At 41.2% G+C, this 15,994-nt stretch overlaps 1 protein-coding gene across 1 annotated transcript in view; it reads left to right on the top strand.

The window, feature by feature from the left end:
* Positions 1 to 15,994, top strand: part of LRP1B (LDL receptor related protein 1B) — a 754,577-nt gene that overhangs the window by 178,712 nt on the left and 559,871 nt on the right.

The following is a 15,994-nucleotide window of genomic DNA, read 5'->3' as shown; positions in this document are numbered from 1 at the left end:
ATTGCAGTTGTGTGGGGGGAAATGATCATGTACATAGATGTTTTTCTTATAGGTGGAACAGAAAGTAGGCACCAAACAGAAAATACAAACTGGCTTCTTCAGCCATAAGTCTTGTTATGACTAGCAGTTGAACTGAATATTTAAGGACATGATACTGGATCCAAATAACTCTGAACAGAGTTCTGCTCATACAGCAAGAGTTTCCTGCCCCTCCTCATTGCACTCCCTCTTTAAATCAAGTCTCTGGAATGGCTTAAGGTGGGGTACTGGAAACAGCAAAAGAAGGAAGAATCAGTGGAACTTTGGAGTGGGAACATCTTTCTCAAAAAGGAGTGTCGTTATGCTTATGCAATGGACCTTTGGATCCAACGAATGACATTTCCATCTGCAAGAACAGGGAAATATATTTACCTTAACTGACTTTGTGCTATCCATGCTCAGTGTCAGCGTATAGCATGGTCAGGCAGTTGCTGGGGCTCGCATTTGCCGAATGGTCCATCACAGCTGATGGCTCTTGGGCCTTTGGCAGTCTGCATATCTACTACAAAGGAGGTCAGATTGATTAAATCCCAGATACCATTCATTCTCCTGTGGCCCAAGATAAGATCTGTGGCCACCTCTCACCTACTGGCAGGGTGTTTCAAGACAGGTTGCATATGTATGCCACACAGCAAACTTCAGTCAAGGCTCAGTACTCTTCTTTTTCCATCATTTAATTACTTTATTTTATTTGCTAATTTATAAACAGCTTCAGAACCCCCACTGTTCTGCGGGCTCTCATGACCCTTCTGAACAGATTTGGGAGAGGCGTACTGGAGAGGGAGGGAGGAAATTCCCATTGCACTATTGGGACTTGTTTACTTGGCTTCTGCTAGTGTGACAACTTAGTTGAATCCAGCCCTAAGAGCCACTGAAGTGGTGTACAATAAGATAAAATAAGACGGAAGATTACAAACTTAATGAAATTAAAAGCAATAAAACTATTTCTACACTTATGCCTTAATATTCCATAAAATGACCGACATACTTCAGGAAAAGTCTTTTAAACAAAAATGTATTCAGAGCCGCCTAAATATCAAGATGCTAAATGGTTGTCTAATTTCAGTTAGGAACTCATTCCAAGGGGCTGGAGTTGCAGCACTAGAAACCAGATACACACAAAGTGATGTAGAGTTTGGTTTGTATTTCTTCCTTTTTTATTTTACCTCATGCTTGAACATGTAAAATACTCTGCAAGAAGAGAGGGAGCACCCATTGACTTCATTTACAAAGCAGATTTAAATGCAGACGGTTCGCTACTAGTGGGAGTGAGAGTTACTAAGGTTAAATTGCTTTCCTTTTTTGTGTGAAATGACAGAGCTCAAAACTTCCAAAGGGCTTAAGAAAGAAGCTAATATTTTAATTGGCTTGTTTTCTCTGTAGCCAAGATTAATAGCTCTGTCAGTGTGGCTGGATGATAAGAAACAGATGAATACGTTGTGAAATAATAAGTTGCAGGAAATATTATGACAGCATTAATTTGTAATTTTAGGGTCCAATCCTGCCGTTCCTCCTCACTTGAGAACTGACAGTTTTAAATGTCTAATAGGATTAAATTCAAACCCAACGTTCTTTGCCAAGTGCTTCAGCAAGGTGCACTGAATAAAGGCAAAACAAAAAATCTTACTAGTCGTGAAGTGACTTAAAAATTCAACAGATCCCACCACTTTCTGGAGCATGTGCACTTATGTGAATTGATGAAACATCACCGGGTGGCAGGGGTGGGAGTGGGGCAAGCTTGATTTGTACTTGCATCGGGATTGTGTAGTGTGGCATTTTGCCACCATGCAGGGGCACATTGAGCAAGCACTGCAGCTCTGTGGTGGAGCATTTACTTTGCATGCAAAAGCTCCCAGGTTCAATCCCTGGTGTCTCCAGGAAGGTTTGGGAGAGATGCCGGTCTGAAACCCCCCAAGAGCTGCTGCCTCTCAGTGTAGAACACAGTGGTGTAGGAAGGCGGGAGCGATGTGGGCGGGGCGCCCCGAGTTCCGCCCTGGAGGGGGCGACACTCAGCGCGCCCTCCGCCCTGCCCGCAGCTTTTCGGTGCTGGAAGCTAAAAGCGATGCTAGCAAAGCAGGTGGCTCCTTGAAGCGGCTTCTCAGAGGCAGCCTTACTTTCCTTTAAGGAGTCGTCGACTTTGCTCGGCTTTGCTAGCATCGCTTTTAGCTTCCATGAAGCTAAAAGCGATGCTAGCAACGCCTGGCAAAGCAGGTGGCTCCTTGAAGCGACTTCTCAGCGTTCTGGAGCACTCGGTTGCTGGCCAAAAGCAGGTAGAGGAGAGGACTAGTGATTTCAGCTCTCCTTGAAGTCTGCCGGAGAAGCGCTGTGGAGCACGCCGCTGAAGAGCCGGTGAGAGGCAAGCCGAGGAGCAAGGCCACCACGTCCTGCGGCCTGTCCGCCACATGCACATACACGCTGCAAAGGAAGCCACGCCCCCGGGTGCCCCCGGGTTTGCCGCCCCGGGTGGCAAAGCGGCTTCCTCCACCAGTGTTAGAACATTTATATAAATAATATGTGCCTTTTATTATGTAGAACATAGTGGGCGAGATGGCCCAATGGCTTAAGTATGTCAGCTTCCTGTGTTCCAAACTAACTGAAGAGAACATGAAAAGAATCCCGAAGCAGTCATATACAACTCTCATCAAGACTCCCCCCTACTGATTCATCCATGCAGAAGGGAGTAATAGGCAAACGAGATGTAGGAACTGTAATTTGAGACAAGCTGCCCATTATCCAGTTCAGAAATTAATTTTAGCAAATTTCCTAGCTACACCAGAATTCGTGATGAACGAAATCATGGACAGAGTAAAGCAGGGAAACAAAAGAAATAAAGAAAAGAAAAAGTAATGAATTTGGGGCAGTGGGGGAGAACCTCTTATTCCTAATCAGATAGTCTCTGGTACCAGTCACCTGCACATGCATGGCATACAGTTCCCGGCAGCCCTCCCCTGAAGAAGTGTGGTCCTTGCAGGAAACCAGTTGCCTTTCCTTGCTCAAGTTCACTGTTAGCAAACGTCAGGCACTCCTCATGATACCGATTCCACCATCCCTGACCATTGGCCATCCAAAGCTTGTGAAGAAACCATCACAATTTACAGTTTAGAATTAGAACTGTTTCCCTATTAATGCAGTAGTAGGCCTTGCTCTTGGGACCTCCCTGTTCTAAATGACTTAAACTGGTCGCTTTGCTGGATCTTAGATGTATGCAAGCAGGAGGTATGTCATTAGATGTTTCTGCATACCCTGGCAACAAAAATAAAAGCGACAATGCAACCCCACACGTTTATTTAGATGGAAATGTGTCCCACCTCGGTTCAGTGGGACTCATTCCATTTTAAGCACATTTAGCTTTGCAGTCAAAGAAAGCTAATCAAAGCAGGTGTGGGTGGGTGTATATGCACACACATGCATGTGTCTATAGCGGCATATGGAGAAAGAACCGATTATCTGGGCATTGCCAGACATAAAATGGTTGGCCACTGTTCGCAGAATCATAGATAAAGTACAAAAGATTGCGGTATAAATAAATGTGGAAGGCGTTTTCTGTATTCACTTGGATCTGATGTATTCTACTTGGATTCTGGGGAATTAAGGCTGCTATTGTTATTGTTGAAACCCAATGCAAAAGAAGAAAAGAAAAAGGCTGCAATCTTATATCCACTTACCTGGGAGTAAATCCAGTTGAACTTAGTGGGTCTTCTGAGTATACCTGTTTAAGATTGCCTAGCATATATCTAAAAGTGCTAAGACACTCTGTATACACCTGCATGTGTGGGTTCAATCCATTAGAATTGAAGGGGATATAATCAAAGATATTTTGAAGGACTTCGGTTTTCAGGAAAGATATTAATGGAATCCTGGGTATGCCACAGTTCTCAGAAGAGATTAAATTCATACATTTTACAGCCGCTTAACCAGTGCAGTTCACTTGGAAAGAAACCTGGCTTGTCTTAAAGCATCCTTAATAATACCTTACTTCAAGAAGAGAAGAAAATAAGACTATAACCAAGGAAGTCTTGGTTGCTACCTTAGGGCAGTCTGGAAAAAAGCCCCAGTGGATTAAGTAAGATTCTGTTGAAAAAGGTGTCTTCAGCCTATAAACATAATTGCCTGTGGTAGTTCAACAAGTTGTATAGATTTCCAAGAAGTGCTTAAATTTGTGACATATATGAAGGCTCATTCTTACCTGCATGACTGCCACAACTTTTCTGATCAATATCAGTATCAGGATAAATGAAAGACAATAATTAGGATGCCTTTATGTATCCATTTTTAGACATTTCTTGACTTTGATTAATTTGTTATACTTGAGAGCATTGCTGACTCTTACTGTATGAATAAATGCACTTGTGTAACAACATATATGGCAAATTTTATAATGCTACCATGTTCCAAATGTTTAGTAGTGAAATAGACACCAGTGGTCATTAGCTTTTGTATCTAAGAATAGTTCCTAATTTTCTTCTTCTTAAAAAAGCTCTTAACATGTATTTGGACAGCAAAATAATAATAATAATAATCACAATAAAATAAAGTTCTTTTCAGAGACCTTTTATTTTTCATCTTTAAAGTCTCAATTTAAAATAAGAATTGAAAACATAATTAAAATCTTAGATATGGAAAATGGCAGGCAAACTCTTTCATAGTGCAAATTAAACCCTACCAGATGCATCTTGCAGGTGTAGATCATCAGCTCTTTATGACAATCCTGCTTCTAATTTTCTCCATAATGCCTTGATTGCTTATGAGTTAATCATGTGTGTTGTGTTGATAGAAAGATTTCAAAATGCTGCTTCATCAGTTCTTAATTAGGAATAAATCAACACATTTTGAAGAGGTGATGAAACAATTTACTATTCTTTTCTGGAGTATTTTTTTATGAAGCAGTTCTTGGTTTTTCCCCGCATCTCTTGACTTTGTTAATCTTAGCTTAGTACCTTAAAATATGGTAGCCAGATACAGAAGTGATATTTGCTTCCTAGTCAATACATCATGAACCAAATCTAACAGAATACAGTCTCCTAGGGGTCTGAGTGTGTTGACTGATTGAAGGATACAGAAATGCCTCTTTTGCGTTTGTGTGAGGAAGCAGTAGTGATTGATGCTTTTGATTTACTGCACAAAGAGATTTACATGAATGTGCTATAATTGGTCTTTTTGTGTGATAGATTTTATTACTGTGTTTAATGGTTTGTTGCATAGCTTATGGAATAAGGAATGTAATTTCCTTGTGTAATTCTATAAATAACTTAACAAAATTTTAATTAGGATAATCATAGCAGCTTTCTTCCCTGCTCTAATTGGTCTTTTGCTTTCTAAGTCCAAGAACTAATGCACATCTGTAATGAGTTAAACCAATTACATTCCATGTGAGTTTCCAAAGTGTACAACTTCTGTTGTTTTAATAAAGTCATCATGAATCATAGGTCTGCTCCTACAGTTATCTAAAGTGTATGAAGATTTATTTTCATGGATCCATATTTAAAAGTTATTGTTGGCATTTACAATATTTGAGCATGCAATTATGCTAAGTAAAATGAAGGCATTTTGTTTTAATCTTTTTTGGCTTAACTGGTCTATTCCATCTGAACGTCGTCTTTTCCAATTGACTTCCTTTCTTATGTGAATGGATTTTTTAGCATAGCAAAGAACTGCATATTTTGCACTCATCGTGTAAATGACCATATTTTGACATTTAAAAAACCCATTATGTTCAGCATGTATATCTGCTAATTCTCTGATTGATGCTATGAAGAATACAGGACACGTGCTAATGATTTTTAGCAAATATTAACTTCCAACAACCATTTTGTCTTAATTTGGGTGGAATTCTTTGTAGTTTAAACCAAAGGAATTTGGAATTGTTGTTAATTACATTTATATCAAATCTATCCCCCAAGGAGATCAAGGTGGCATACATAGTTCTCCTCTATTTCATCCATGCAACAGCCCTGTGAGGCAGGTTAGGCTGACAAACCGTGACTGGCCCAAGGTCACGCAGTGAGCTTTGTGGCCAATTGTGGGCTAAAACCCTGGCTTTCCAGTTGCTAGTCTGACACCCTAACCACTACACATCACTGCCTGACCTTGCACATCTTGACTTAGAGGTTAGTCCCACTGAGGTCACTGGGGCCAATGCCAAAGAACCATGTATAGGATTACATACTTCAAAAACTCTTCACTATCTATCCAAGTATTTGAACATTATCAAATATAAGGCAGATGATGATGATGATGATGATGATGATGACGATGATGTATCTTAGTCACAGGTTTGACATAGCCTTCACTGAGAAGGTGTTGTTCATGCCAAGGAAAGATGCAGTGTTATGCATCAAATTCAGTGGTACTGGCTTCAAATAACCATGAACAACCATGCAGCTACTCACATCTAAGGTTGCTTCTAGGAATATACCTGGCTGCCAGCTTAGGGAAAGAAAGTCTGTTTACTCATATGAAGAGTGCAGTGTAGGAACTTTGAGTTTAGGCAAGGTAGCAGCTGCCCTTTCATCAAAGGAAATATCAGTGGCATTGACTGTGACTTTGATTACCGATGATGTGACTGATCACTATCTCACCCATCACTGGGTGCATGTCAGCCAAAAAAATGGTGCACCAATCATCTATGCACATGTCACATGCATTCACATAATCAATCACTGTGTGTCAGTTCTAAATGAACAAAATTTTGGACAGAACTGATGAAAAAACTCTGGACAGAAATGTTGCAAAAATATGGTTATACACTTCTGGAATTTGTCAGAAGTGTGTCAAATCACTCCAATATGCCTCTAATTTATTATAGAGCTGTATTACAGAACACGAGGTTAAAACATAAGCATGTACAGTTTTTCTGGTTCTTTACATGCTCTTTGATTAACTTTCTGGCGGACCACTTGTTGAATAGCTGACAGATATTCTGCATCAAAGTTGTAGATGTTTGAGAACACTTTCTCAGAGTTTTTTTCTGAGTTTCAGAGAGGGGGGCGAGGGGGGGCAAGAGAGAAAGAGAGAGAGAGAGAGAGACAGAGAGAGAGGCAGTTAATCACCACCCACTATTTTATTACAATTCCACAGCCTTCACCTGCACCCAGTCTGTTTTCACCTTCTAAGCATCTTTAGAAATGATAAATGGCCAAACAAGGAGAAAGAGAAGCATTTGGGTAGATTCCAGAGTGTACTGTGTCTCTTCAGTGCCCTTTAAAGAAAAAGCAAGTGGGACTGCCTTTATGCTGATACACAGTTTTGGACAACTGTGGGATGTCATTTGCTGTGTTTCTTCTAAAAGCAATGATAAAAACACCTACCTTTTTGTAAAGCTTTAGAAAACAGATAAGGTAGCGTGGGTTCAGGTCATTTTATAAAATGCTTCAGTGAATTCCAGTGACATATTATATGGGTTCTGACCACTTTGTAACAGCTCTTCTAAGTTTGTTTCACTAGTCAATAGTTCTTTTACTTCACAGGCTACAGAAAACCAAACTGCACATTGCAACACACCCCAGTTAGCCAAACTATTGCATTTCCTGTTGACGATGAGGGGCAAATGAAGAAGTTGTACTTAACTCTTCCTCCATACTCTACTTTCCATCCTAAAATTCGACTAGCTGTTTTTATCTAGTGCTGAGCTGACGTATTTGGCCCACAGCTTTTTAGTGAGTTGAGGAAAATGTTCACCAAAAGAAAGATAAACTTCAGAGGAGAAGGCTTGTCTGGAGGCAACTTACTATTATAAAAATGGTTTCAGAACTTATAAATATGAACTGACAGAGGTTTTCCTTTGTTTCATTTCTTTCTTTAACAGCAAGAAAGGCCAGTAGCCAGTGAGGCAGCCATATTTGTTTTACCAACAGTGCTCCCAGGGAAATTTCTCTGTCATGATGATCTACGTAGTCTTGTTCCCATTGAGACATTCTTTGCAAATGGGCAGCACCACTGCTCTGCTGACTGCAGCTGCACCACCACTTGGGATAGGCAGCAATGCTTTTGTTGCAGGAAATATCAGGACAGCATTTTTGGATAATTAATTTGAGTCAGCATTGGCCATTTCTCTGCTTCTTTTGATTTCATCATTTTCTGATGCGTTTATTGTACACTGCCATGACATTTCTTTTTAATAAGCTGGAGATTTAGAAATATTATGATCAATAAATAAAATGGATCATATATGCATCTCCAGTTTGATTCAAACAGGCCCCATTTGAGGTTCTTAGCAGTTTTCATGCAGCTTTTATTGGAGTTTTCAATTGCTGGGGGTGGGAGGGTGTCATAGTACCATAGCAATGTATGAAGTCACACTTTGTCTGTAACCTGTACCTGCAGTAAGATACTACTGGCAGTTATGGTGCTTTCATTAGAAAATAATGCTTGCTACGAATGACAGATGCCTGACAGTAGATTCTTGGCATGCAGTCCCCTTCATGTTGGAGGCAGTCCATAATGTCAATAAACAGCAGTACTTACATCAGAGATGGCTATATATTGATGAGTATATTTTTTAAGTACCTGTAAGGCCAGAGTAGCTCATCTCTAAAAAAAGCAGAGGAGGGAGGATCTAAAAATAGCACAATAGCATTTGAATTGAACAGTAACATCCACATGAGAAAGCTTCCCAGGACTTCACTTGTTAGCTACAAAGAGAGCAAATTGCTTATCAGGCAAGCTTTGCATTAGTTCATCTGATTCCACCGATCCCTATGGGACCTCAAGGTTCATTCTTGGCAGATGCACAGAATGGGCTGTTACCTAATGAGTAGGTGAGGAAAGGCTGCTGAAGTCATTTAATCCCTATAGGATGAGTAGGCACCTATGGTTCACAGGCAAGATCCAGCCATGGCTTTGTTTCACTCTGCCCTTGGAACCATGCAGAAAATGCATGGGGGTGCATATTAAAGGGGTACTTTCAAAAGTGTTAATCTGGTTGGTTGACAGGCAACTGGATCTGCATCTTCAGAGTTCTCGTTAGGATGGAGGCTGTCAATTGCTAGGCAACTCCTTGCCTGACGAGTGAGTCCTTGAGGTGCCCAAGATCCACCTGATCTGCACATTCAAAGCTCTCTTTCTTCTCCCATCTCAGCAAGGAAACATTAGAAAATTGAGGAGAGTCATAGATATTAAAATGAGGTCTAGAAAAGGAGAGAAAATGAGCTTCAAGCAAGGTTAGATGACTATTTAGTCACATTTTATTAGTATGTGAAGGTATCTGAGCCTTCTCCCACATCACACTGGAGTGCCTTGGGAAGAATCTGGGCCTATTAACATACAGTACATATGACTGGAAACCACTCATCAAGCAAGGAGTTGCCTGGCAAGATGATTTAGACCTAACAAGGCCAAGGCACTGTCCTAATGTTCTGTGACTGCACACACAATTTCTCCCCAAAGAATCTTGGGAATTGTAGTTCACCCCTTACTGAGGAACAATTTTGGGTGTGTGTATGCTTTAAGTGCACAGTGTATCACTGAGCCAGGGTACAACACAAAGTTAAGGGTTTATTTGCACCAAGAAAGAGCCAGTTTCAAATCTTTGCTCAGCAATTCATTGTCAGACTCAGTTCTCCATTTGTGAGGCAGCGATGACCTACTTGACAGAGTTTTGTATTATTGTTTTTTGTGTGGATGAAGAAACCGAATATGTTACAACAGATTGCATTTTTAAAGTGTTATGTGAATGGTTTACAGTAATGAGTAACAGCAGTGGTGGAAAAACAGGACAGATGGCCTACTGAATTTTTGCAGTTGGTACACACAGAGAGACATGTACACACACACATGCACACATGCATTTCCTACAGACCACACAGTTACAGATCCTTTATCCTGCTGTCTGAAATAAGACACATCATGTGAATCCTTGATAAACCACTCTGATGCAGAACCTGCTCAGGAAAAGCACCACACTGTGTGTGTAATGGGAAAAATCTGTACTATCAGAAGCAGCTCTAAAGGATATTTGCTATGCATTCAAATTGATAAAAGTCACCTTCTCCTTGCTGAGATCTACACATTTAAAAGTGCACCTGATAGATAAAGTTACATTTTCCTAAAACCACTGATAATACTACTGCAACTCTGTGCGTGGCTGAACCAAACGTTCGCCTCTCAAGGCACATGCTTAGGCAATACTCTGTAAACTAGAATATGTCCCAGAATCCTTTGTAATACGTATCAGTAGGTGTTTGCCAGCATGTCAGCTTGGTAAAGATTATGGTAAGATATTCAAATGAGATATAATGTGGCTCCTGCTAGAATTGCCAAGCACATTTGTTCCCAGGGAAATAGTTGCCCGTTTTATTTTCCAAGTGTTGTTAAAAACTGCTAGGAAGGGATCTCCAACTTTCAGGAGCTGGTCAAGAGGTGGGATGGGGAGGCCTGTAAAGTCCCTTTGAATGTACACGTGTTCATATTAAGCCTTTGGGGTCTTTGGGTGTTTATGCCCAAAGGACAGAATCTTGATTCAAGTAAGGTAAGGGACATTTGATACTGAGTTCAGCAAATAATAGCTAAATCACAAGATCTTTGTGCTACATGACTGAAAAGCTCCATTCTACTTAGTGCTAATTTAAAAATATATTGGCCCAGATAGCATGACATTCTGTTTTGCTTTTTCCACTACACATACCGGTACATAGAGAGATTAGACAGCATTGCTAGTGGATCTACTTTGCTCTGCACTTGCGTGTCGACGTCCCCAAGCCACCCCCCAAATAACACACACTTCACACAGAAATTTAAGTTTAAGGTTTTTGGCATAATTTTGGCCACAACCTTATTAAAATACAAAATGTGAGTGGTTGCTTAGGCATTGGTTCCGACTATCTGTCCCCTCCTGGGGACAGACTGACATCCTCCCGCTTTGCGGAAGTCAGTAAAGGGAAAACACTTTGGGGAGAGAATGGGAGCTGGGGGATCGAGTCCTTGGCTCTCCCCTAATGTTCCCAGGGGCTCTTGCGTGGCCCTAGCCCCTGGCCAGGGGGTACGGACAAAAGCATGGTGAGCCCCTGGATTCCTTTAACGGAATTCCCTGAGCAGCAGCAGCATTGGAGGGGCAGGCACAGCCAATCCTTACCCCTCCATCAACCAATTTAATAACCAATGCCTAACCACAACCTTACAAGTTGTGACTAATTGCTACACAGTAGGCGAAAACCAAATGGCACCAGCCAATCAGCCAAATGGAAAAATTCCTACCAGGCCCCTGCCCCAAAAGCAGATGACCCCTTGACAGGCATAGCAAGGTCAATGCAGAAGCCTAAATTATAGGGAGGGAGGGCGGGTGATCCGATGCACACAGCGAAGAGGGGCTCACGCTGCATGCCAGAAACATATATAGCCTCTTGGCTGTCCATCAAAAGTTGCAACATTAAATTCTCCTCAACAACCCGCAGAACCCAATCACAGTCCTTGGCCATCTAAACGATCCCATCCAGCATCAGAGGAGTGTCTTGTTGGCCCCCACTGCAACACGTGCTCTCCATGAAGGAGAACCCGCTTTGTCAAAACTATTGTTATTAATGAATCCCAAAGTGGTGGATTCTTCCAGAACTTGGTGCCAAAAGCTGCAGAAGGAATGCATTATTATTTTTTAAATCATTATAATAACAGAATAGGCTAAAATAAATTTCGTTGATAACCCATGTGTTACATGCATGCACACTTCCACAGCTGGTCCAGCATCCTGTTCTCACAGTGGCCGACCAGATGCTTATGGGAAGACCACAAGAAGGACATGAGCTCAACAGATCTGTTCCCGCTTGTGATTCCCAGCAACTGATATTCAGATACATACTGTGTCTGATACTAGAGGTTGTACACGGCCATTGTGGCCCTTGATAACCAAATCCCCAGTGAATTTGCCTAATCCTCTTTCAAAGCTATTTGAGCTGGTGGCCATCGTTCTGTCTTGTGGTAGTGAATTCTATAGAATTATATGCACTGTGTGTCTATATACTGACCCTTGGGGAGCCCCACTTCCTACATCTCTCCATTGGGAGAACAGGCAGTTCACTCCAGCTTTCTGTTTCATGTACCTTAACCACTTACAGACCAATAAGAGGATCTGTAACACCCACAAAGTTGGAAGCTGGACACACTTATGGCTTCTACAGACCTTGGCTCCTTCATCACAATCATGTTGCTTCTGATCTCACATGTTCCTCCCTGTGCACCATGACTTACTGTAGTAGACATGTCCCAACAAGTTTTAACCAGCAATGACATCTTGCCTCATCCATGTAATTGTTGTTGGGTTGACTGTGAAAAATGTTTAACAGATTCCATTTCAAATAATTCGGGCTGAGCTATGCAGTCTGATAGAGATAGCAAAACTGGTAATTAAGGAAGCTCTAATAATGTTGTGGGAGGCTGTTAGAGCTATTGCAACATCTTCAATGCTGTCTGGTCAGCTTTTCTTTTAACCAACATCCACATTTACAAGAAAATAAATGTTTAAATTTTCATTTTGCTCTGCACTAGCATACACCTGTTTTTAGGAGCATCTGTGCATCTCACAACTTTGCTAGACCTGGCATTATTAAGATGAATTTTTTTGCAATGTTGCTTGTCTATATTTTACTTTCTCTCTAATTTTTTTAATTAGCATAAAATGACAATAAATGGCTAGGCCAGCTGCAGCAAGACATTACTGTCATATCTTTAATTTTCCCCAGTTTTGCATTTAAAATATGTTTTCCCTTTACAGTTTTGAGGAAAAGTGAAAAAGTCCATGTTTTGCATATATATATATAAACTGCTGAATTAAAGAAATGAATTGACAGAAAGATAGGAGCAAAGAAGAGCCTATTTTATTTGAATGCATTCTTCTCTACTATTGTTCGCACTTCTGAACAAGCAGAAAAGAAAAGAAATGGTATTTGTTCAGAAGAGCACGCTATCTTCTTGGCACATCTTAATCTGCAGGTTTCATTCTGTAAATTCATTTTTAATAAGCAAAGTATATTTCATAGCTAAACTGTTTATATGGGACTTGTGCTTTTTCATAGACCTGATTGGCTGTGGCAAAAATTATCCTCTTTGGGGTAATTTTTCAAGGGTTGCTCTCAAATGAGGCAGAAAAGTTCACACATTAAGAGTGAAGGAAATGCTCTTTCTGGAAGCATTGTCCTTACTCTGAACTGGCTTTCTAGCCAATGCACTCACTGTCTTATAGCTAAATCTTATGCTACATAGCACTGTTTATGTCATTCTACTATGTACATGATCAGTGTACTACAGTGGCTGAAGGCTTGCATACAGTATGCAATTTCTTTTAAAGAATATGCAGCACTTAGCATCACCAGTAGTCAGAAGAAGTCAAAGGGGAAGGCACTAAATAGCAGTGGAAAAAAGTGAGCATTTCTGTTGTTTTCAATGCATTGTCAGCCAAAGAGGGGGGGGGGGAAGTTGACAAGCATTCAGAGCAATACTACTAGTATTGTTTAATACTTTTAATTAAAAGTCTAATTTATGGGTGGGATTCACCTAATGAGCCTTATCAGCAGAAGCCCTGAGTAATAACTTCTACTTGTACAATGGGGCTTCCTTCCTGCTGCCGCGTCCTGCGCATGCTCAGCATACCTCAAAATTGGCCTGGGGTATCAGGAGAATACCCAGAACAGCACACAGACAAACATGTTTCCATCTGGCAAGCTGAAATGCTCATGCAAATGGAATGCTAATCACACTGTGACATTGAATTCATCCTCAGATATCCAGCTCTCATGTCATTTTGGGCATCTTTACAGCCACAGTGCTGCATACGTCATACTCAGAGATCCAGCTCAATATAGTTATTGGGGGAAGCAGAAAGATGGAATATGGACAAGAGAAAGACTGGTTAAATATGAACCTCAGGCTTCCCATCCATCAGCATTATGTCTTCCTGAAAGAGAAAGTAGGGGTGTGTGACTCCATTTTGGTTCCTCTCAGTTTCTCATTCTACCCCCCCCCCCAATATATTAAGTTCAGTTATCCACATTTCCATATGAGATTGCAATTATTCCTTTTTAAAATGTGGAGAAGTGTGAATTTTGATTGGACCGTGGTGGACCACACTGGCAATCCTGCTTATTAACATAAATGTGATGTTCTGCCTGATCCAACCTTTTTGCATAATAACTGTATGTTAGAAATGCTTGTGTATACTGACTCTTTACCTTAACGACACTGGTTTGCTGTTACAAATGTTTCTTCGATGTATGCTAGCCTTTCCCCAAGCTGATGTCCTGCAGCTTTTCTGGACTACAGCTCTAATCAACCCTCTCTCTCTGATGGCAGTTGTAATGCAAAACATCTGGAGGGCACCGGATTGGGAAAGGCTGACCTGTGCCAATTTGTTCTGCTTCAAAGTCTTCCCTCCTTTGGCTTTTCCCCCTTCAAGTGGGCATCCTCGTTCTATTGCTGCTTGTTTACCTGTTTTCCCTGCCACACTCTTGTCAGAAGAAGTTGTGGGCATGTTTCAGCAAACATGAAGACATCTGTTGTAGACATCATTTATCTCTCAATTAAGCTGCTCCATGTGGGAAGAAACCAAGTGAAGTGTCAAGAAATATGAGTGACTGGAAGCTGAAACTTGTGTTATGAACTCCGTTAAGAACCAAAGAAGAAGAAAAAGCCATTTATACTTCATAATTCATTATTTCAGTTTGTTGAGTACCACACCACCACCCCTGATATCAAAGCCCTATGCCTTATCCTTGATTGCTGTTCACCAACAATTTTACTCACCACTCTCTGTCTCATTGCTCAGTTACAGAACCAAATGCAAAACACATTCGGGCTCTGTGTGTTTTAGGTTATGGAGTCAGCTAGCATGAGGGGTCAACCACCTTTTGAAAACTGAGAAACACTCTGAAGCTGTGGTGCATGCTGTGTACATTATAGAATGCAGAATACACATGGTTTTTTGTGACATTAATCACTGATATAGAGTATTGGCAGCTGTTGTTTTGCTGCCCACGGTAGCCATTTTGTGCTGGCAGCTACTGCATTTTCATCAGGATACGAGTGCTGGCACTTCTTTTCTCCTTTTACCAAAAGTTCTATTTCTCTGTCTTTCCTGATTATATATATTCAGAAGGATTGCAAGAATCTAAAGAAAGGAAAAGACTGTTCAAATCAGCATATGAAATAAGTATAAACCATGTATATATAAAGTTTCTCTAGGCCAAGTAACTGTAGTTCCTGGTATTTCCTAGGTGTCCAAACGTCAGTATAACAGACGTCTGCTTACACAAGTTAAACTTCCTCTCCTCCCACTTGCAGCACCATGTACTAGAGAGTCTAGCGCCATTGTTTTGAAAAGGACATCAAATCAGCAATCATCTGTCAACCTGATAGTTCTAAATTTGTACTGTGATAATCCCCTATATAGTTAAAGCCCATTAGAGGAAAAAAACACTAGCAAATAATGTGATTACAAGTAATGACCTTTACATTAGTGACTCTATTATGTCAAAAAAGGAATACCTCTGTGGACTTTCTGTTCATTAAAGGCCACCACTAGTAGTAATTCCAAGATATGCAGTGATTCTTGTGTGCTTTGGTTAAACATACCGTATATACTTGCGCATAAGCCGACTTTTTCAGCCCATTTTTTGGGCTGAAAAAGTCGCCCTCGGCTTATGCGCAAGTGAGGCGGGCAGTGGGGAAGGAAAAGCAGAGAGAAAGAGCTTCTCTCCGCTTTCCTATCCCTCCCCCCACCCCACCGGGAAATGTGCAGGACGGGGGCATCTTCTCCGATCCCGTCCTGTGCGTTTGCAGCTGTCTGCGAGGTGGTTGGGAAGGAAAAGCGGAGAGAAAGAGTTTCTCTCCGCTTCCCTCCCCCCCACCCCACCAGGAAATGTGCAGGATGGAGATCTGAGACGTGTCTTCTCCGATCCTGTCCTGTGCGTTTGCAGCTGTCTGCGAGGTGGTTGGGTAGGAAAAGCGGAGAGAAAGAGTTTCTCTCCGCTTCCCT

This window comes from Lacerta agilis, chromosome 1 (assembly GCF_009819535.1).
Source record: "Lacerta agilis isolate rLacAgi1 chromosome 1, rLacAgi1.pri, whole genome shotgun sequence".
In the NCBI taxonomy this organism is placed as follows: domain Eukaryota; kingdom Metazoa; phylum Chordata; class Lepidosauria; order Squamata; family Lacertidae; genus Lacerta; species Lacerta agilis.
The sequence above is the reverse complement of the archived record's forward strand: the minus strand, read 5'-3'. Positions and strand labels throughout refer to the sequence as shown.